At 43.2% G+C, this 23,413-nt stretch overlaps 1 protein-coding gene across 1 annotated transcript in view; it reads right to left on the reverse strand.

Moving 5' to 3' along the window:
* LOC126259571 (uncharacterized) overlaps window positions 1-23,413 on the reverse strand; it is a 585,582-nt gene that overhangs the window by 314,315 nt on the left and 247,854 nt on the right. The gene's annotated exons all lie outside the window — the stretch shown is intronic.

Here is a 23,413-nt window from a genome sequence, read left to right on the forward strand (position 1 = left end):
AATTTTGAAAACCGCTGACAGTGGCACCACCGACGGCTGTTGCTGAAAATGGTAGCGAATCAGGCAGAGAAACCACATGCAATGGTAGAACATGTCCGAACTTCCAAGAAAGTTAACATATTCTGTGTACCGTGTTCGAGAAGATAGTCTATGGATCCTTCTTCTTCTCTAAGAGAACTTTCAACTAACGGTATCACCTATCTCGACATGATGCAGTTGTGGATCATGCCACAACTCGAAACTGATAACAGGGATTTCATTTTTCAAGACGATGGCGCTTCTCCACATTTCTACAGTTGGGTACGAAATTACATGAATGGCAGGATTTAACATCACTCGATAGGACGCGTTGCAGATGGTGACCTGGCGCTACTCGAGAGGGCACTGCAGTCGTCGTACTTTATTCCTTTTTCTTGTAGGCTTACATCAACCATAACGTTCATGTTCCGCCTCCACCACGTAATCTTGAAGACCTAAAAGCAACCGAGCGAGGTGGCGCAGTGGTTAGCACACTGGACTCGCATTCGGGAGGACGACGGTTCAATCCCGTCTCCAGCCATCCTGATTTAGGTTTTCCGTGATTTCCCTAAATCGTTTCAGGCATATGCCGGGATGGTTCATTTGAAAGGGCACGGCCGATTTCCTTCCCAATCCTACCCTAACCCGAGCTTGCGCTCCGTCTCTAATGACCTCGTTGTCGACGGGACGTTAAACACTAACCACCACCACAACCTAAAAGCAGCAGGTGTTTACCGTCGCTGCCTCAGATATGGGCAGGGTTGGACTACTGATTAGATATGTGCCGTGTGACGAAAGGCGGACACATAGAACACTTACAAATATTGTAAAAAATACTTGAAGGGATGGTATTTCCCATTTTCTACGTTTTGTTTAGCTATTTATTTACCTATACCGATTTTTCGAAATCGTTTCATGGACTTCATAGTTACTCTGTATTTTTCAATTGTCCGCAACTCGTGGTCTCGCGGTAGCGTTCTCGCTTCCCGAGCACGGGGTCCCGGGTTCGATTCCCGGCGGGGTCAGTGATTTTTCCTGCCTCGAGATGACTGGGTGTTGTTGTGTCGTCCTCAGCATCATCATTCATCCCCATTACGGTCGGAGGAAGGCAATGGCAAACCACCTCCACTAGGACCTTGCCTAGTAAGGCGGCGCGGGTCCTGCATCGTTCCCCTACGCTCTCTAAAGATGTATGGGACTCATCATCATCATCATCAAGACGGCGATTAGGAATCAGCCCAGATATTTAGCCTAATCGGGCTGTGAAAATTATCCGAAAATCACAGATAGACTAGTGAGTCACGCCAATGGTCGTTAATCCGTTGCGCGGTTTGAGTCTGGTTCTGGTTTACTTCCCCGCATAGCAAGACCATACGCTGTGCGTTAAACTATGCTAGCATGTCACTTTCTTATTTTCAGTACGTGTAGCTAAACAGCAACTGTTAATCAAATCCCTCTGTTAAGTGCGATTGAACAAGGTTGTCAAAAAATTTTTCTCAGACCACTTCATTATTTTTGCCGTAGTACATTTTACGTTCATCCGTAAATGGTGAATTAAGTGATCTTAATACTTTATATTCTGTCACTCAACAAAACTTTGAGGAACCGGCAATAGTTCGCTGGTGTTCGTTTCATTTTGCAGACCTATCAACAACTTCACTATTCTGGAATGAAATATTTTATCCAAAAATGTGAGTAGGTGAGTAGCCCCAGCCTGATCGTTTTATATATTCTACAGCCAACTGAAAGTCCAATAGTAACTTAATTAAATTTTACTTAGTGCGGTGAAAGACAATATATAGATGGAGAGCGAATGAATAAATAGGACTGAGAAAATGGCACTAGAGTCTGATGTGAAAGACGTGGTCGTGATAGCAATTCAGAGATAAGAAAAGCCCAGGCATAATGATGGGATTAATACTCAGGCACACGCCACGCCCTGTCCCTTTTTATGTCAGATACAATGAAAACAAGGAAACTTTTTGTCTAGTGCATTGTTTAATCATAGTAAATACAGATTTCAAATGTTTTTTATTCCAGTCCTTGATCACAATATCAATTCTTTAGATGATGACCGGTTACAGTCTGTAATAACCATCCTCAGATCTTTTTTACACTATGTCCATAAGTGATAAGGCCATAATGGCATCTTCAAAACAAAGAAATATAATCAGCACAGCATCGTCATATAGATCTAAAATAATGTTAGAATAGGCCACATCGTCCACACAGTCATTATTGAGTTGTAATAATTTGCCAACCCCGACATTTGCCACGCCGGACATTTGCCACGATTTTACCTGCTCCGAATGGTTGGGTCCCTTGTCTCCCCCTCCTCCTCCTCATCGCTGTCGCGCAGTAAAGGTACTTACTGAGCCTTTCCGCTGGTTTACTTAACATTTTCCGCCACATTTCTAGAGAGACTTTGGTTGTGGAAACTATTTAATGCATCTCGCATTGAAATCCGCACCAGATTTCGAGCCTCAGTAAAACTTTGCCAATCTTGGAGATTTTGCTTTCGTCTAAATTATACGTGCCTTTTTCGGTGCTCCTGCAGCAGCTTTCTGTCGTGTTTTGTGTACCATGGGGGATCAGTTCCGTCTCTTATTAATTTATTTGGTATGAATCTCTCGAGTGCTGTTGATACTATTTCATTCAACTTAAGCCACATATGGTCTTCACTTACATAGTTTGGAAGGATTGTAGACAGTCTCATAGACGTCAACCGAATTTTTAGCTACTTTTATAAATAGGTATGTTTCGCGTTTAGTTTTGGTGAATTTCTTTATTACGGAATTGAGCCTCTCTCGACTGTGTGTTCACTAATACCTGTATCCGTCATGATGCTCAAGATTATTTGTGGCTAAGAGGTCAAGTGTGTTTTCGTAACCATTTACAATTTGAATGGCCTCGTGAACTAATTGTTCAAAATAATTTAAAAGAAGCATTTAGAACAATTACGGAAGTTGTTTTCTATCTACAATAGGGTCTAAAAATGTATTTTTGTCAACATACGGAAGGTAGATTGAAGTCACTGCCAAGTATAATTGTATGAGTAGCGTACCTATTTGTGATGAGACTCAAGTTTTCTTTGATCTGTTCAGCAACTGTTTCATCTGAGACTGGGGTCGGTGAAGGGAGCCAGTTATTAATTTATTCCGGTTGTCGAATATAACCTCTGCCCATACTAAATTCAAATGGTTCAAATGGCTCTGAGCACTATGGGACTTATCTTCTAAGGTCATCAGTCCCATAGAACTTAGAACTACTTAAACCTAACTAACCTAAGGACATCACACACATCCATGCCCGAGGCAGTATTCGAACCTGCGACCGTAGCGGTCACGCGGTTCCAGACTGTAATGCCTAGAACCGCTCGGCCACCCCGGCCGGCTGCCCATACCAAGTCACAAGCTACACTTTATTAACTAACGTTTCGCCGCAAGAGATAGACAGTAAATTAATATGGAGTATGTCGTTCTTCTTTTCAAACATTCGCATTCCCATTTCTTCTTTCCTTATTGTCTCTTAGGCATGCGGTTGTAGTAATTAAAGTAGGCACAAATGCAGTGATCAAAAAGAAATGATTAGCGTACATTCGCATTCTCTTTAGATCGTTTCTTTCTTGTTGCTCCCCTGCCGATGGACTGTTTCTATCGCAATCAGTAAGCGTGAAAGGAAGCTACCGTACAGACAGAGGGATCTATATTTATACTTTGCAGATCTAATTACATTCTGACTTAATCGTCGGTATTACTTTCGTTTCCGGAAAGTTATAAATATTTCTATTTCGGAAAAGAAGTTCTGTATTTCGCCAAAATGTCGAAGAAGAAGGTCCCTTACGTACTGGTTGTATCAAGTAAGATGTGGAGGCGGCGGTTTAAAAGCGGACAAGAAGTACGAGGAAGGGCGTCCCTTACCAGAAGGATCGCTACTCAAGCTACCTGGCGAAGGGGCAAATATGGCCAATTTCCGGCGTGGCAAATGTCCGGCATTCATTCAGAAGACTGATGAACAAAATAAAAAAAACACTGTTTTTAAAAAAGCGCAGTACAGCCTACAATGGACAATGTATTCCTTTATTAAACCCTTAGAGGCTGTGGATCCCCACGGATTCAAAATCTTCTATAGGAATAAATTGAAAAGCACACAAAACAGGGTATGCCACTGACTGCAAATTACATTAATCCAGCACCTACGTCTGTGTTGTCGTCAAAAGAGATATTGTATCCATGGGGGCTAAAGATAGAGACTTCTTCATTTAAAGGTTATTTACTGTTATTTTGGCTCTTGGGAGTTTCTTCCTTCTTTCTACGATATGCGATACCATAATAATATTAAGAAATAAGACTCAGCTCAGATTCAATAATTTAATAACTGTACCTACGGTGCTTTGTGGAAGTGAGTTATGGATAATGAGAGAGAGAGAGAGAGAGAGAGAGAGAGAGAGAGATAAAACTAGAGTACAAACAGTGGAATTGAAATTTCTAAAGTCCATAAACGGATGTTCTGAACGAGATCGATTTAGAAATGATAAAAAACAGCTACGTAAAAAAATGGAAATACCATTTAGAACGTATGAATGAAAGAAGACTACCAAAAACAGCAAGTGGATACAAGCTATCGAAAGAAACAGTGTAGGAAGACCAAAGAAAAGATGCGAATATATCATATGAAGTCGGAACAGGTCATGAAGGCCTAACCCTTGTAGGGAAGAAGAAGAAGATTAATTCAGTATATGAAGAGAAGCAACTTGATTCTGACTCAAAGAAATGTACAAAAATTGGTCACAGAATGCGCTGCTTGTCGACTTACTTTGTGAGGCTGCAAATTACACCTGGTCGAAATATTTTGCTACGCTACAACTAATGGAAGATATCTAGAAAGAAAAGTACCGTTAACTAGAGCTACGAGCATAACTGGCTGTTATGAGCGTATGAGAGCATCTACATCTACATGCATACTCCGCAATCCACCATACGGTGCGTGGCGGAGGGTCCCTCGTACCACAACTAGCATCTTCTCTCCCTGCTCCACACCCAAACAGAACGAGGGAAAAATGACTGCCTATATGCCTCTGTACGAGCCCTAATCTCTCTTGTCTTATCTTTGTGGTCTTTCCACGAAATATAAGTTGGTGGCAGTAAAATTGTACTGCAGTCAGCTGGTTCTCGGAAATTTCATCACGTAATAGCAGTTTACGCTGAATACTGAAACGGGGAAAAACAGCACCCACGTTTCATGACTTATTTGGACTAAACGGTTCCACTCATGTCATCTTCACATCGAAATCTAATCACTGCAAATCGTATTTCGTCATCACAGCACAGTTTCCCTAAATCGATTAATCTGTATGATTCCTTATTCATCTTCGTCCTTTGAGACACTGTGTTCAGACACTGATGACCTCGTTGTCGATGGGACTTTTATGCTAATCTATCCCCCGTCTTTAAAGCTTCTTTCAGATTTCTGCTCCAGCGCCGTATCCATTTTACTGAGACGTTAGACTCCAGTCTGGTGTATCACAGGTCAGCGCATGCGCCTGCGCCTACGCCAGGCCGCGGTTATCGCACACACTCAGAAGTATGCGGCGAAAGTGGAGTGTGCTAGCCTAGGGCAGTGGCCCCTGACCGCTCCACGCCCAGTCCACTGTCACCGTTCACCGCTGCCCGCTGCTCTAGGCAAGAATGTCACTGCGGTTATTCACCCCCGCCCAGCAAATACACCGGTCTATTTCGACAGCTACCTCCCCAGCTCCCTCTGCTCTCACATAATAGGTTTGCCCTATATTGTTCTGTGTCTAAATGGTGTGGCACCAGAGTGAAGTTATATAACCTGTTACAACATCGTAGCACAATGATAGCACGATTTCAGGATAGTTTTGAAGGGCAGCACCGAGCCACAAGATGTCCAGGGCGTTGGTCAAGACAGCAATACTGATATAATAGGAGATCGCTGTTTTCAAACTCAGTCCCGCCTTCGTTGCATCAGACTAGAGTCGTTACCTCGCAGCGAGAAAGTCGTGGCTTCGAGCAAACCATTAAAAATCAACTGCTGAATAAATACCCTCTTCTAGACTTTTCCACGCTTTACGGGCTTCAGCCACATCTGCCCATGTTCGTCAGAACACCTGATGATAACAACGAGGACATTTGTCGAAATGTTGCGCTCGTTGTACAAACGTGCGGCCGTTCATCCATGAACTATTTCGTAGCATCCCCCTTACTCTTATGTATTTTCAAATTTCTCTACTAACTCTTCATTTGCTTGTCGTCTGTTGGCATCCAGCCACAAACTTCCTTGGTTCATCTACCAGTTCATCTACCAGCTGTTCACTTGGTCGCACCTTTTTCCTGTCTCCATTTCATTTTCACTATCGTTATATCTAATAATTTTTGAATATCTAATTCGAATGTCAGCGATCTTCTGTCGCAAGTAACAAAAATTATCAGCATCTTACGACTTGTGCCTCTTGTACCTACAGCGGCTCCCGACATCGACCGCACCTACCAATAATGGAGACATTATTGGTATATGTACGACCGAAACCGCTTATGATGCCATAAAACCGAGCGAGGTGGCGCATTTGGTGGCACACTGGACTCGTATTCGAGAGGACGACGGTTCAGCCCGCTTCCCGTCATTTTGGTTTAGGATTTCCGTGATTTCCCTAAATCGCTTCAGGCAAATACCGGGATGGTTCTTTTGAAAGGGCGCGGCCGGTATTCTGCCCCATCCTTTCCTAGTCCTATGGGACCGATGACCTCGCTGTTTCGTCCCATCTCCCTCCCCCACCCCCAACCCCAACCAACCAACCACACCATAAAAATAGACATGATTTGCTACCTGGACTGAATGCTTTTTGTTACGTTTTAATAATTATATCTTCCATTCTTCTTTGTTCCCTTACTAATATGTTTGTCTTTCTGCCTCTGCTATTAACTTACAGTATGCAACTCTCCCGTACTCCTTGAGTTTTTGGAAGATCTTCACATTAAAAAATACCATGTCCCACTCCCGTAAATCAAGGCTATTATGTACCGATTGTAAACTGTAGATGAAAACTATGAGTTGTTGCCACATTTCATGCAGTGTACCTTCTTATTTGAAACAAAATCTCGTAATTTACGCCCCCCCCTCCCCCGTCCCTTCGTTCGATGAATCTGTTTGTAGCCTGGCATCTAACTTTGCTTATTCGAGTTTACAATTACACACATTTCTAAAGTGGTTTAGGTCCGTCACATCCTGTACAATTTGTCTGATAAAATACTGACACTTTCAATTTGTTCTTGCTAAATCCAATTTATATTTGTTTCCTTCTAGAAGATTATGCTAAGGACAAATGGCATTGTTCATAATTTGTTAACGTTTCCGTGAGTGCTGCATATGATTTTACAAACCATTGCCTATGTTAGAAGGAGCAATTTTCATAAAAGCATAAAATATAACATGTTACAATATGCGAATAGTATTCCAACATTTTGTATTCCTCTCTAATATTTGACCGCACATACTTTCAATGGAACATTCAAAAGATTTGTTCGTACATCATCAATGTAACAGATGTGATTTGACTGTAATGTAATTCTAACGGCATATTCAAAACTCGACAGGCGTCTTTATTTGTATATACAGTCAAATTTGACAGGCGTCTTCAGTTGCTTATTATGTATTCATGTGTTCTTTTCCTCCAAAGATTATAAAGTTAAAATTAAATATATCCTCAAACAAGTAGTAGTAGCGAATGGTTTAAAGACAGGTTTAGTTGCACAGAGTCTCTAAAAATATAAACGCGACGACATCCACATAAGAAAAAATAGTGCATTACACTAAAATATTATGACCGTATTACGGAAAACTCACCGCATGTTTTTCCTAAGCAGTACAAAATAGTATTTCGGACAGCGCGGTCTAAGGCGCCTTGTCACGGTCCGTGCGGTTCACCCCGTCGGAGGTTCGAATACTCCCTCGAGCATGGGTGCGTGTGTTGTCAGTAGAGTAAGTTAATACAAGGTGGATTAAGTAGTGTGTATGCTTAGGGACCGATGACCTCAGCAGTTTGGCCACGTAAGACCTCGCCACAAATTTCCAAATTTTTCAACTCACGTATGTTGTATGATCTAATGTATAAAAAAATCTTTTGAATGTTTCATTGAAATTATGTACAGTCAGATATTCGAGATGCATATAAAATGTTGGAGTAATTTTCGTAAATTGTGACTTGAGTGACTTATGAGGATTTATTTCAAGATGAGAAGGTACACTGCATTAAATTTGGCAACAAATTTTACTTTTTATCTGCAGTTTACAATCAGTATTTAGTGGCTTTGATTTGTGGGAGTAGGAAATGTTTTTTGTGTGAAACTCTTCCAAAAACTCAAGGCGTACAGGTGAGGTGCATGTTGAGAATTAATAGGAAAGACAGAAAGACACATTAATAAGGGAACAGAGAAGAGTAGAAGATATAATTATAATGTCTATAATGTGACAAAAAAATATCAGTACAGATCGCTAATGGTATTCGTTTTTATGGCATAGTAACCGGTTTCAGTAGTACATAGACAGATAATGTCTCCATTGGTGACATCTGTGGTTGATTTGCGGAGCCGTTGTAAGCACAAGAGGGACCTGTCGTTGACTACTGATCGTTTTTTGTTACATTACGATACAAGATCGCTGACATTCGAATTAGGTCAAAAATTATTTGCTATGATTATGACGATAATGAAAACGAAATGGAGACAGAAAAAACGTGCGACCAGATGAATAGGTAGACGAACTGAGGAAGTTCTTAGCTGGATGCGAAATGATATAAAAAGACCGAGACGACAAGCTAATGAAGAGTGAGTAGACAGCATTGGAAAACACGCAGGAGTAATACGGATACGACGAAATAGTTGAAGAATGAAGTGTGTCGAGCCGGGAATCAAACTCACGACCTATGCATTTCGCGAGCAACTGCTCTACCAACTGAAGTACGCTAGAACGACTCACGGCGCGTCCCTATAGCTTTACTTCCGATAGTTCCAAACTTCAGAAATTTTCCTGCAAAACTTGTGGGACTAACATTCCTCGAAGAAACGACAAAATTTCGCCCACTAGTTGAGTGTCGTTTTATGAATGGTGCATTTCTGGAGAATTTTGCTCGATTCGACGTCCCCTAACTCGTCCTGATCTTATTATCAGGTTGTTTATTTCAGACCTGTTCAAAAATGGCTCTGAGCACTATGGGACTCAACTTCTGAGGTCATTAGTCCCCTAGAACTTAGAACTACTTAAACCTAACTAACCTAAGGACATCACACACATCCATGCCCGAGGCAGGATTCGAACCTGCGACCGTAGCGGTCTCGCGGTTCCAAACTGCAGCGCCCAGAACCGCACGGCCACTTCGGCCGGCTCAGACCTGTACATGGATACATACAGACACACAACAACGGCTCACTAAATATCCACGTTCATTCCCTAGGTGGGGGTCGACCTCCTTATTCTACAACGCTACCCTTTACCCTTACGACCCCGAGGTAGCAAAAACCAAAATTCTTTATTCATTTCAGCTAGCGCTCGGCCTTTAACAGTCTCAACGGGCCGCCAAACACTAAACTTCCCTAAAATGTTTCCAACCAATGAGTTGCTTGTCTAGCCTGGCAGTCTACTTCCTACGTATCAGGCGCCGATATGGACTATTGTTCCGGAAGGGGATACAATGAGTTATTGTCTGCCCTCCCCCCCCCCCCCCCCCCATCCCTCCACTAATGTAACTTACTGTCACCCCCGGTTTTAATATGTCATAAATGCCTATGATTATTAGTAATATAATTATATAAAAGTTTTAATACAATAATAATAATAAAAATTTGCTGCCATCAATACTCAAACTCTAGAAACGGCAGTTAAGAGAAATACAGAATTTTGAAAGCAATCTTACGAAAATTTGAGAAGTACATTGTCATGTAATTGATTTAAGAAGTACAGTGGTGTGCAAAACTTATGCTCGAAAGTACGAGTAGCTTTTGCATGATGTGCCACTACCTATTAACATAGTTTCAGGTGACTTGGACCACACATAGAACGAACTACTACAGTATACTACAGAAGGTAACTGAAAGAAATACACAGTGAGTCGACGAGAAGTGACACTTTTACTGAAAGCCAATAATTACAGTGACATAACGTGGACGTTACAAAACGCGTTACATGGTCCTCATGACCACCATGGACGGCAGTGCATTCTCTCCAACGCATTTGAGATGTGGCGCTACAAACGAATGTTGGAAATTAGTTGGACTGATAAAGTAAGAAATGAGGAGATTCTGCGCAGAATCGGAGAGGAAAGGAATAGGTGTAAAAAGAAAAAGAAACTGACAAGGAAAAGGGACATGATGATAGGATATCTGTTAAGACCTCAGGGAATGACTTTCATGGTACTAGAGAGAGATGTAGAGGATAAAAACTGTAGAAGAAGACAGAGATTGGAATACATCCAGCAAATAATTGAGGACTTAGGTTGCAACTGCTACTCTGAGATGAAGAGGTTGGCACAGGAGAGGAATTCGTCGTGAGTCGCATCAAACCCGTCAGAAGACTGATGATTTTAAAAACAAAATACGTACCATGCAACATTATGACTCCTCTCACAATAGAGCCTGGACAAACAAAATGTCCGATAATGCTAAACGTACCCCCATGTGCGAGAACGTAGGAACACGTAATGCTTTCAATAACAGCGACTTCGAACAAACTTTACACACGATTTCAAACCTTTTCGACACTTTTTCTCGCTGACATCCCCAACACAATAAGGAGAGGAAAAAAGTTTGTCGGTTATCGCATTTTCCCTGCTCATGGAATAAAATTTTAGGATCAGGCATGGTGTTTTACTTGCTTCTTTGCTATGTAACACATGTTTCGGACCGTATCCACTTACTGTACGTACCTTCAAACGTGTATGACACGTATTTGAGGAAATATAACTTCAAAAAATATGAGATGCGTCACAAAATACTTTTTTTTTAACGGAGCGCAAATTACTGAGTTATCCTCATTCATTGTTTGATAATGAAGGCAGTTTTGGCTTGGGCGTTTTCATTGCTCTACGGATGAATAACCCGAAATTAATAAAACTAACGTAGCAAGAGTTTCATGTCTTCAGGAACAAAGATTTTAAGTTTCTATATGTCCATTCTTATGACCGATGGTCCATAGGACTTCGGCTGTTCGCTTGCGTAATAAAATTAAATAACAGCACTCGTAGTTTATTTTATTTTTTTATATGACAACCAGTTTCCACGATCCCATCAGTGGCGAACATCTATGAACTGGCTTAAAAAAAAAGGTTCAAATGGCTCTGAGCACTATGGGACTTCACGTCTGAGGTCATCAGTCCCCTAGAACTTAGAACTACTTAAACCTAACTAACCTAAGGACATCACACACATCCATTGCCCGAGGCAGGATTCGAACCTGCGACCGTAGCGGTCACGCGGTTCCAGACTGTAGTGCCTAGAACCGCTCGGCCACATGGGCCGGTGAACTGGTTTCTGCAGAAAACTGCATCAGCGACGTAGTGTCTGCACTTCATAGATCTTGGCCGCCGATGGTGTGATGTATACGACCGGAGTTCACCCCCTTAGCGTTAGCTAAGGCCTGCAGATGGTGTACTGAGTCATCAAAACTGGTTGCCATGTAATAAAATAAAATCTAAACGACGACTACAGCTATTTCATTTTATTACAAAGGTTTTACGTGCTTAGAATCAGATATTAAATACATTAATTCATTTGTAAAGTAATTAGACGTTAGAAGATGTGTTTTACATGTGCGTTAGTTTCTTTACGGGATAACGAATCGAATTGGGGGGGGGGGGGGGGGGGAGAGCCATTATGGTGCATTGATTTCCAGAATGATCTTTTACAAGAAGTGGAGCAAATATTCGTTCGCGGTCAAAACGCTGTTAGCGCACCCTCGGTTTCCTGTTCTCTTACCAGGCAATTTCGTGACGGCAGCTCGCACGTGATTACACGCAACAGTCGATTGCCAAACCTCAGCAGACCTCACACTGGCTTCTTCCGCCTCCTGGGAGGAGCAGGGCCCGTAACGACCCGTAACGACGGATCATTCCGCGGCAGTACTCTCGTAGGGGCCGTTCCGGTTTTCCCTCAGCCCGTTTCCTGCCGAATAATCAGTCACCGAAAGCGTTCCCAGGCGGCAGTTCCTTTTTTGCAACCCGATACGTGCTGCGGCGGGGAAGAAGCCGGTAATTTTGGGGAATTTGGCGCCGTTAATTAGGCGGTCGGCGCGTGTCCATTACGCGGGCGGAGTAATTCCTTCCGCGGCTGGCCAAATAACAAGTTCGGCGCTACTCTGCGGCCGGGGGGCGACGCACCGGCGTTCTTGTTTCGCTGCTCGCCACCGGCCTGCCGGTGACGTAACGGGGCTCCGTTATGGCTGAAAGTGAAACTGTGGCGCCCGGCGAGGGCGAAGGCGAAGCGGTGCGGTGCGGTGCGGTGCGGAGGCGTGCCCCCGCCTCCGGCGCCGCACACACCGCGCCAGTGATTGACTTAATCCGGCCGCGCGCTCGCACTATTGCAACGGAGCGGGCCGCGCACCGAAGCCGCCCCAGCTGATGGATGGCGCTGACACGGCCAAGTCGTTACGGATTTTTCACGCAGCTATTTCACAAGGCAAACTACTCATCGCAACCCCCTCAGATTTAGTGGAAAGAGGGCTCAGTGGACAGCCCTTCAAACCATGAATATTCGAGGGTCGTTCAATAATTTATGCCCAACATTTCTTTCTCAGAACATATTTATCGTAAGAGTCAGTATTTGGTGACAAAATATACTTCAATATACACTATGTCATAAAAAGTATCCGGACACCTGGCTGAAAATGACTTTCAAGTTGTGCCGTCCTCCATCGGTAATGCTGGAATTCAATATGGTGTTGGCTAACCCTTAGCCTTGATGACAGCTTCCACTCTCGCAGTCATACGTTCAATGAGGTGCTGGAAGGTTTCTTGGGGAATGGCAGCCTATTCTTCACGCATTGCTGCGCTGAGGAGAGGTATCGACGTCGGTGCTGAGGCCTGGCACGAAGTCGGCATTCCAAAACATACCAAAGGTTTTCTATAGGAATCAGGTCAGGAATCTGTGTAGGTCAGTAAATTACAGGGATGATATTGTCGTGTAACCACTCCGCCATCTACATCTACATCTACATTTATACACCGCAAGCCACCCAACGGTGTGTGGCGGAGGGCACTTTACGTGCCACTGTCATTACCTCCCTTTTCTGTTCCAGTCGTGTATGGTTCGCGGGAAGAACGACTGTCTGAAAGCCTCCGTGCGCACTCGAATCTCTCTAATTTTACATTCGTGATCTCCTCAGGAGGTATAAGTAGGGGGAAGCAATATATTCGGTACCTCATCCAGAAACGCACCCTCTCGAAACCTGGCGAGCAAGGTACAGATCGCCTCTCTTGCAGAGTCTGCCACCTGAGTTTGCTAAACATCTCCGTAACGCTATCACGGTTATCAAATAGCCCTGTGACGAAACGTGCCACAGGCCGTGCGCTAAGAACGGGTGCTCAATCGTGTTGAAAGATGCAATCGCCATCCCCGAATTTCTCTTCAACAGCGGGAAGCAAGAAGGTGCTTAAAACATCAATGTAGGCCTGTGCTGCGGTAGTGCCACGCAAAACAACAAAGGGTGCAAGCCCTCTACATGAAAAACACGACCACACCATAACACCACCTCCTCTGAATTTTACTGTTGGCACTACACACGCTTGCAGATGACGTTCACCGGGTATCCGCCATATCCACACCCTGCCATCTGATTGCCACATTGTGTACCGTGATTCGTCACGCCACACAACGTTTTTCCACTCTTCAATCGTCCTATGTTTACGCTCCTTACATCAAGTGAGGCGTCGTTTGGCGTTTACGGGTGTGAAGTGTGGCTTATGCGCGGCCGCTCAACCATGAAATCCAAGTTTTCTCACTGCACGCCTAACTGTCACAGTACGTGCAGTGGATCCTGATGCAGTTTGGAATTCCTGTGTGATGGTGTGTATAGATGTCTGCTTATTACATATTACGACCCTCTTCAACTGTCGGCGGTCTCTGTCAGACCACAGACAAGATCGGCCTGTACGCTTTTGTGCTGTAAGTGTCCTTTCACGTTTCCACTTCAGTATCACATCGAAAACAATGGACCCAGGTATGTTTAGGAGTGTGGAAATCTCGGGTACATACGTATGACGCAAGTGGCACCCAATCACCTGATCACGTTCGAAGTCCATGAGTTCCGCGGAGCGCCCCATTCTGCTCCCTCGCGATGTCTAATGACTACCGTGGACGCTGATATGGAGTACCTGGCAGTAAGTGGCAGCGCAATGTATCTCATATGAAAAACGTATGTTTTTGGGGTGTCTGACACTTTTGATCACGTAATGTATCTTGTTCATGTCCTATTTTTCTACGTAGTCTCCACCACGTTCTATGGACGTAAGCCAACGTTGTGGAAAAGCATGTATTCCCTGCTGATAAAAGCTCTTGTGCTGTATGTGTAGCCATGTGTTCACTGCATGACTGACACTCACTTCATCTCCAAAGTGTGTTCCCCGTGGAGAATATTTATGCCGCCTTAAGAGATGGGAGTCCGAGGGTGCACTATCCAGCATGTCTGGAGCAGTGGCTGTGACAGGGCGTCCCGAGCGTGGCTGGTCATGGAGCTATTTTTCTTCATTTCCTGAGGATGTAACTTTCTTTACCCCATCGCCCAATTGTACTCCTATCAACTGCAGCATCGCCATACACTGCACACAAACGTTTATGAATGTTCACCACGATTTTTTTTCTGCTCACAAGAATTCAATAACAGCACGCTGCTTGTAACGTGAGTCATATGTAGACGCCATTTTGACGCTGTACCACGGCTCTGCCATCTGCCAGGACGGTTCGAAACATCACTGGGGCACATAACAAACATTAAATGTGAAACAAAAACAAAGACGTTTGTCTGTGTATATTAATGGCTTTTTACAAAAGTGTGGGGCGTTACTTACTGAACGACCCAAGCGTGAAAACAGGAAGGAGGTGCACTGAACTACGAAAAAAAAAAAAAATCAAAATGGAAACAGTGAACGGTCGAAGGATAAGAAATGTAATATAGCGCGTTCATTCTACGCAACGGCGTCGTGATTAGGTGGTCACGGTTCGACTGACAAGGGGGCGAGCCGTGTTGTCCTCCATGGCTGTGGTCATGAACGGGATCGCGGTTCTTTTTTTTTGTTATTATTTGTTTTTTTCTTTTATTTTATTGAAATACAGGTATTTGTATTTATTCTTATGTCAATTCTTTTCTTTTTTTAAACCGCTGTTCGCTGTGTTCAAATTTGTGTTTGTGTCGTGGTGTAACGTCCGTTTGCAACAGGGAGATGTAAGGAAGGAGGATACGACAGTTGATTCTGCACAAATACTCTGTTAGCAGCCGAAACGAAGTGACTTTCAAATGGGAACCACAAATGTTTGATGATGATAAGGCGGCAAGTCAACCGAATCCTCCACCGGTAAACACGTCTGGTGTGTCATACACGGTATTACTGACAGTACGTGTGTCATATGGTACGAATCTCTTCCTGACGGCCGCGCGGGGTATGAGTGCATGTGTTGTCCTTAGCGTGAGTTAGTTTAAGTTAGATTAAGTAGGAACCTACCACAGATTTCCGAATTTTCTTCCCGGGGCACCTAATTTGTACGCCTGTTGAGTGAAGGGTGAGATACGCCTCCTTGCCCGATTTAGGTGTTCTTATGAATGTGATCACTCCCAAGGAAATGACGAAAACGTAATTTTTTGTGACGTAAGCTGCAACACATGAACGAAACAGTTTCACACAATCACACAGTTTCTCTGTGCGCTGTCAAAACATATGATTTTAATGTTTTTTTAAGTTGCCTTGGAATTTTTGACTCTTGAATTCCTTTGTTGTAACACAGTCCAGACCAGTTTATTTATTGTTTTCATTTCTGTGAGACATCTTCGTGATATCTCGCCTGCTCTCAGTATTCATCACCTTTACTTGCGACGGTAACGTATACTTACCGCATGACTCATATTCTAACAGTGTACAGTAAGACAGCTGCCATGACTGCAGAAAGAGAACAAACATTTCAGTGACCGGACCGTCCAACAACGTCACCGCTTAATCACGAAGTCGCAAGTGTTTACCTACGCCCAATATTAAACTTGTTGAGTTTGAGCCGTTCATTGTTTCTATTTTGCATTTTTTTCACAGTTCAGTACACCTTCTTTCTGTTTCCATGCTTGGTATGTGTTCAGTTTTTTTGCGGGCCATCCACTGGGCCATCTTACCACTAAATTTGAAGGGGCGCGATGGGGAGTTTGCCTGTCAGGAGTGAGAGACTGCTGACTGTTGCTAGGTTGACATGTGAAGCATACACGCAATGTGTCGATAATTCCACTCATAACTAATCACCTGACCTAAGTTCATACTTCTAGTCCGATCACAATACGGTTGCTCGGGTGAGCAAACTAAAATTTTCCCCGTAATCTGGTGCTCTAACTTTTTTTCGGGTAGTTATGGTTTTTATTCACTAAACAGCCCGTTTCGCGCCTTTTTGCTACTAAATTTTGCATTGCACACTGTGGTACTGTCCAAAGTCCGCGGTGCCACACCAAAGTCGGCAACGCGAATCAGTACTACAGACATTAGCGAGAGCTTGTTGCAATATGCAGCAAGCAATGTGAGGCACTCCTGAAGATAACACCTTCCTCTCAACATAGCAGGGCCTTCACAGTGACGTCAATGTAGTGTCAAACGTTCAAGAGCTCAATCCAGGTCGTGACCTATCTGAAGGAGTCAGAATCATATTGTACTTTTGTAAATATCGAACATTGTACTTCAAGATAACAGTTTGCTATTTAGTATATCAGGTGATGATTTCATAGTCAATGAACTCCGTCCGAACGATGACAGTTGTGTCATCCTCGGCCGACAGGCGTCACTGGATGCGGATATGGAGGGGTATGCCGTCAGTATACCGCTCTCCTGGCCGTTATCAGCTTCCGTGGAGTCGCTATTTCCTAACAGTGGACTCTCATTCGGGAGGACGACGGTTCAATCCCGCTTCCGGCTATCCTGATTTAGGTTTCCCGTGATTTCCCTAAATCGCCCCAGGCAAATGCCGAGATGGTTCCTTTGAAAGGGCAAGGCCGACTTCCTTCCCCGTTCTTCCCTAATCCGATGAAACCGATGGCCTCGCAGTTTGGTCTCTTCCCCCAAAGAGCCCACCCAGCTACTTCCCAGTGAGGTAGCTCCTCAGTCGGCCTCAAAGGGTGAGTGCACCCCACTTTCCAACAGAGCACGGCATCCCTGACAGTCACCCATCCAAGTGTTAGCCACGCCCGACAGCGCTTAACTTCGGTGATCTGACGGTAACCGGTCTTACCACAGTGGCAAGGCCGTTGTAAACTATCCAGTACCCCTGTGACAGAGTAGTTTGCCAAAGTTAAATGAATCTTTTATTCATTTATGTAAAGAAGTGAACTAGTATTTCGTGTGTTCTAATTTAATGAGCCTTATCCCAGGGAAATCAAAGAACCCACAGCTACGGTTGGGCGAAAGTAGTTCGTCTCGTCACAATACACATTTTGATGCAGGTTTTACCAAAACACTTCTTCCAACCTCTTGCACAAGCTGCTCTGAGTACATTTTTCACCAATTATGCTTCATCTACGTCTTCATCTACACAACGCAATCCACCTTACGGTCTCTGGTGGAGGGTACTTTGTTTGCCGCTTTTCCTTTTCTATTCGCGTATACTTCTTGGGAAGAATGATTGCTGGTAAGTCTCCGTGTGGCCTCGAATCTCCCTCCGATTTTACTTTCGTGGTCTTTTCGCGAGATATACGTAGGACGAAGCAATATATTGGTCGACTCTTCGAATTCGGGAGGACGATGGTTCAAACCCGCGTCCGGCCATCCAGATTTACGTTTTCCGTGGTTTCCCTATATTGCTTAAATTAAACGCCGGGATGGTTCCTTTGAAAGGCCAAAGCTGTTTTCTTTCCCCATCTTCCCTAATCCGAGCTCGTGCTCCGTCTCTTACGAACTCGTTGTCGACGGCACGTTAGCCACCGATCTCCTCCTCCTGATTCCCTATCTTAACTCTTAGAGGAACGTACACTCTCAAAAATTCACCAGCAACAATACTGTGATGAAGAACGCCTCTTTTGCAGCGTCTTCCACTGGAATTGGCTCAGCTATACCGCGACGCTTTCGCGATTATTAAATGTACCGGTAACGAAACGTCTCTATTTACTCTATCGATCGTAATTGGTTTGGTTCTCAGTCTCACGAGCAATATTCAAGTATTGATCGGTCTTGTGTTTTGCAAGTTGCTTCCTTTGTTGATGGAATATACTTCCTGGGGATTCATGCAATGAATCTCTGTCTCGCACCTCCCTTACCTGCTATTAATCTTTTGTGATCGTTCCCAGATAATTTTTGGAAATAACAGCTTCCAGTGATTGCTGTGCAGTCGTATAATCATACAACAACGGATCTTTTTGCCTATTTATGGGAGTAATGTTACATTTGTTTATGTTGGGGTCAACTGCAACTTCCTACACCAACTGTCGAACCTCTACAGGTCTTTCTACAATTTTATACCATTGCGACTTCTCCGTACACAACAGAATCATCCGCGAAAAGCCTCAACGAACTTACAACACTATCTACTAGGTTATTTATACATATTGTGAAACGCAATGGTACTATAACACTCCCCTGGGCCGCACACTAAGTTACCTTTACGTCTGAAGACATCTCTCCGCTTCGCATAACATTCGACAATGAACAAAAGGTTTAATCGTGGGCACTATTTTGTGTTGCGTTCAACTTGCCACCAAACACTTCTCTCAATCATTCAGACGTAGTGACACAGCGACGTACTCGGGAGAGAGCATGCGGGAGACGCATATACGCAGATATCTGCATCAAATTACGGTTTACAGCATTTTCTGTAATGGGCAGTTCACGTGTTCATTAACAACGGTCAGTTCCACTTCAGTCTTACATTTACAGAACCAGTTTCATTTTCCCATCCCGTATAAACGCTTCAAATGGCGGGACAGTAGAATCTCGTATAGCGAAACCACTGCTGCCAGTTCAATGTGCGTTAGATAACTCTCGAGTACATCGAGTGATGTGATATAATGTTCAGTACATTCAACATGAGCACTTGTGGAATAAATTGTAATATATTTGTTTATTGTTTGTTGTACTCGACTAAACAAACAACATGCATTTCACACTCATTATCTATGTATGTCTTATTATAGTTAATGCCACTCAAACATGGAACACTTCTGTCACAGCCGACAGGGGCAATGGTCATATTCGACAGTGCCTTTGTCAATTCGAAGAGATTGCCAAAATGACTGCTGCCATTAAGTTATCTAAGAAGTAAACGAAGACCGGCTGAAGGCGCTACCATTGAGCGTAGGAATGAAGTCTAAGATAACTTATGCGATGAATTATACTTCAGGACATCGTAAACAACATGACAAAGATACTTTTGTGATACTTTTATGGAGTAGAAACTCCTATACTGACATTAGGTAAAATTTACGTAGGATGAAGTATGCGTTGTAAGTTGACATCGTGAACGACGTAACAGACATAGTCGAATTATACGTCAGGATATCGTAAACAACTTGACAAAGATACTTTTATGGAGTAGAAACTCTATACTGACATTAGGTAAAATTTGCATTGGATGAAGTATGCGTTGTAAGTTGACATCGTGAACGACGTAACAGACATAGTCGAATTATACGTCAGGATATCGTAAACAACTTCACAAAGATACTTTTATGGAGTAGAAACTCTATACTGGCATTAGGTAAAATTTGCGTAGGATGAAGTATGCGTTGTAAGTTGACATCGTGAACGACGTAACAGACATAGTCGAATTATACGTCAGGATATCGTAAACAACTTGACAAAGATACTTTTATGGAGTAGAAACTCTATACTGACATTAGGTAAAATTTGCGTAGGATGAAGTATGCGTTGTAAGTTGACATCGTGAACGACGTAACAGACATAGTCGAATTATACGTCAGGATATCGTAAACAACTTGACAAAGATACTTTTATGGAGTAGAAACTCTATACTGACATTAGGTAAAATTTGCGTTGGATGAAGTATGCGTTGTAAGTTGACATCGTGAACGACGTAACAGACATAGTCGAATTATACGTCAGGATATCGTAAACAACATGACAAAGATACTTTTATGGAGTAGAAACTCTATACTGACATTAGGTAAAATTTGCGTAGGATGAAGTATGCGTTGTAAGTTGACATCGTGAACGACGTAACAGACATAGTCGTTAGACAACAATCAAAACAGAAGACACATTTGCAACCATTAACTGGTGTAGTACAGTGCAAACACAAAACCGATGTAGATACAAATAAAATATACGTTGTGAAAAAATAAGTTTACAACCATCGCAGATTAAAATGTTACACAAGTGTCACCAAATATAGACATATTACAATAGTTGAACATATAATAAATGACATACAGCGGAATCATTAGGTAAGATTGGATGAGTAACAACAGGCTGAAATAAAAAGGAAGCTAATACTACAATTAAAATGGTAATTTTTTAAATTAATGGTATAGTATTAGATCGTAATGACAGTTACCAGTTTATAACCATCACAAAATAAAATGTTACAAGAGTGTGTCCAATATATCAAGTAATGAAATTTTATGATTGTATGGAAATAAAAATTTATACAACTAGGCACAACACAATAAGCGGCACTTTTTCTTACATGCAAACAAAAACTAACTATGTCCAAAAATGTAGCTATTAAAGCAGGTTAACCAATAATATCGTCAACTTGCTCCAGTCGCCCCTATATACCTGATTGCAAAGAATGCTGCTTCAGTACGGTATGTTTCTCAAGCGTTTTCTGAAAAGCAGAGTTCAAAGTTTTAGGAGTCTATTGAGTACCATAAGACAGCGCCAGCCGTGATGAGTGGCGGGCAATCGGCTAAGGGGGCTGACTCAAAGAGTGGGCGTACTGTGTTCGAGTCGTGTTATTCTGGTTGCCTTTCCTTTTGTTAAATCGAACAGATGTATCGTCACAACCTATCTAACATTCATTTTAATCAATACTCATAAAACTGTTTAGCGTTTGTGCCAGTTTAGACTATCTAGTGATTTTCAACAAACCATAAATATATTGCTGGACGATGGCTCCCTTTAAACACACAAAATTCAGTGAGATTCCTCGTGTAGAAATTCTCTAGTAGGACATTTCTTGAACCGACGACTCCTAACCGGTTTGAACAGAAGTAAACATAAGCGGTGAAAGACTTCATTTGTTTAACAATGCAAATATTTTTTGTAACACTCCATGTTCTTTCGGTGGTGACCTAGATCTGAGTCTTCCGAGGTAGTCGAATGATCCTCACTTCCACAGAAATAGGCGCTTCACAGCCTAAATCGAGCGTGTACCACGTCAATCAACTCCCAAGCAAAAGAAAGAAAGAGGACAAGCGAAAACGCTAGCCTACATATCCTATGCTGTCGCTGCCGCATCTGCGAAGATCAGCACAATTCTAAAAACACATTGCGTAGAATTATATCATAAGCCAAATTACCAAGACAAGACGACCAATTTGTCAGTTAAAACGACGAAATAGTCTTACGAAAGTCAGGCATCTACAACATACATTACGTGCCACACATTGCCCAAGCAACCACAACAGCGGAATTTCGATGTGTGGAAAACCAATGCCACACTAGTCCAGGACAACCCAGTAAAACAAGCAACTGAGCACTGTCTCGAATGCAAGAACTTCGAGAAGTATGAATAGACGGTAATTCTGGAGCAGATTTCCAGGTTATTAGACAGTAACATTAAGAAGACGACTGAAAACTAGCTGGGATAAAACATCATTTGGGACGCTGGGTACCAGCCTAGCAAGACACGGGAACCACGTGTTCAAAATACTGAAGGAGCAACGGAATCTGCACTTAGTGAAGTCTGTGACAGCGGAAACGGAAGTAGCACTTCCTCGGGGCATCCTCTGGTGGCATTAATTCGGCCGCGAGCGATCGCGGGCGCGGACGAAAGCGCAGATGTGGATACAGACTATACGAAGGAGCAGCGTGGTCTGGTCCTCAGAAGCCAAGTGTTGAACATAGAGAATAGGTTTAAGTGGAGGAGCAGCTCGCACGACAGCTCATTATATCACTTGATGATAAAACGAGCTACGTCAAGGAAACATATTGCTAGCCGGACATGATCATATGGACTGGGAGACTCAAATATAATGCCTGAAGAAAAAAAAAAATCAAATGTGTGTGAAATCTTATGGGACTTAACTGCTAAGGTCATCAGTCTCTAAGCTTACACACTACTTAACCTAAATTATCCTAAGGACAGACACACACACCCATGCCCGAGGGAGGACTCGAACCTCCGCCGGGACCAGCCGCACAGCCCATGACTGCAGCGCCTAAGACCGCTCGGCTAATCCCGCGCGGCCCTGAAAAAAACTGAAGCATCCAGAAGGGCAGAAGTAAACTAAACTTCACGTTTTGACAGAGTATGCGATGTTATTTCTGTTATTACAAAAACGAGTCAGATTTAAGAAGAACTTGGCACAATGAACTCACTAAACATTATGACGTTGCACCGGTCTGGTCTGGCTGCCTTCACTGATTCGGTTGGGAAGAGTTTCATGAAGCCGTTGTATCTTCTCCTGAGGCAAGTCGGCCCACATCTGTTGTAGATTGCCCTTAATGCCCTGGATATTGACACTGGGACCGAGTTGATGTTCCACACATTTTCTACTGGGGACACATATGGGACTCTGGTTGACCACGGGGTACCTCAACATCATGCAGTTAGTTCACAGAGACAAGTGCCACGTGTGGACGAGCGTTGTTCTTTCGAAAAATGGCACCACCATAGCGACGCATGAGAGGTAACATAACCTAACGTCGAGTCATGAGGGTTCCCCGAAGAACTACCAGCCATGACGTGAAATTAATGCAATTTCTACATCGAAGGTCAGAAAGATTACAGCAATTAAAAAAAAATCGAAGGGCTATCAGCCTTAACGTGAAGTGACACCGTGTGGCTTCCCACACCATGACACCAGTAGAAACACCGTTCTACCTCTCCAAATATTGGAAGACTGGAAACTCTCCCCAGGTAGTCGCCAGACTCGCCGACGAGGCCATCCAAGGTAGTGCAGGACGGTGATTCATCGATGAACAAATTTCGGTGCCATTCGTCAGCATTCATGCTTCCCGGACACGACACCTTTCCAG

This window comes from Schistocerca nitens, chromosome 5, assembly GCF_023898315.1.
Source record: "Schistocerca nitens isolate TAMUIC-IGC-003100 chromosome 5, iqSchNite1.1, whole genome shotgun sequence".
NCBI classification, from domain to species: Eukaryota; Metazoa; Arthropoda; class Insecta; order Orthoptera; family Acrididae; genus Schistocerca; species Schistocerca nitens.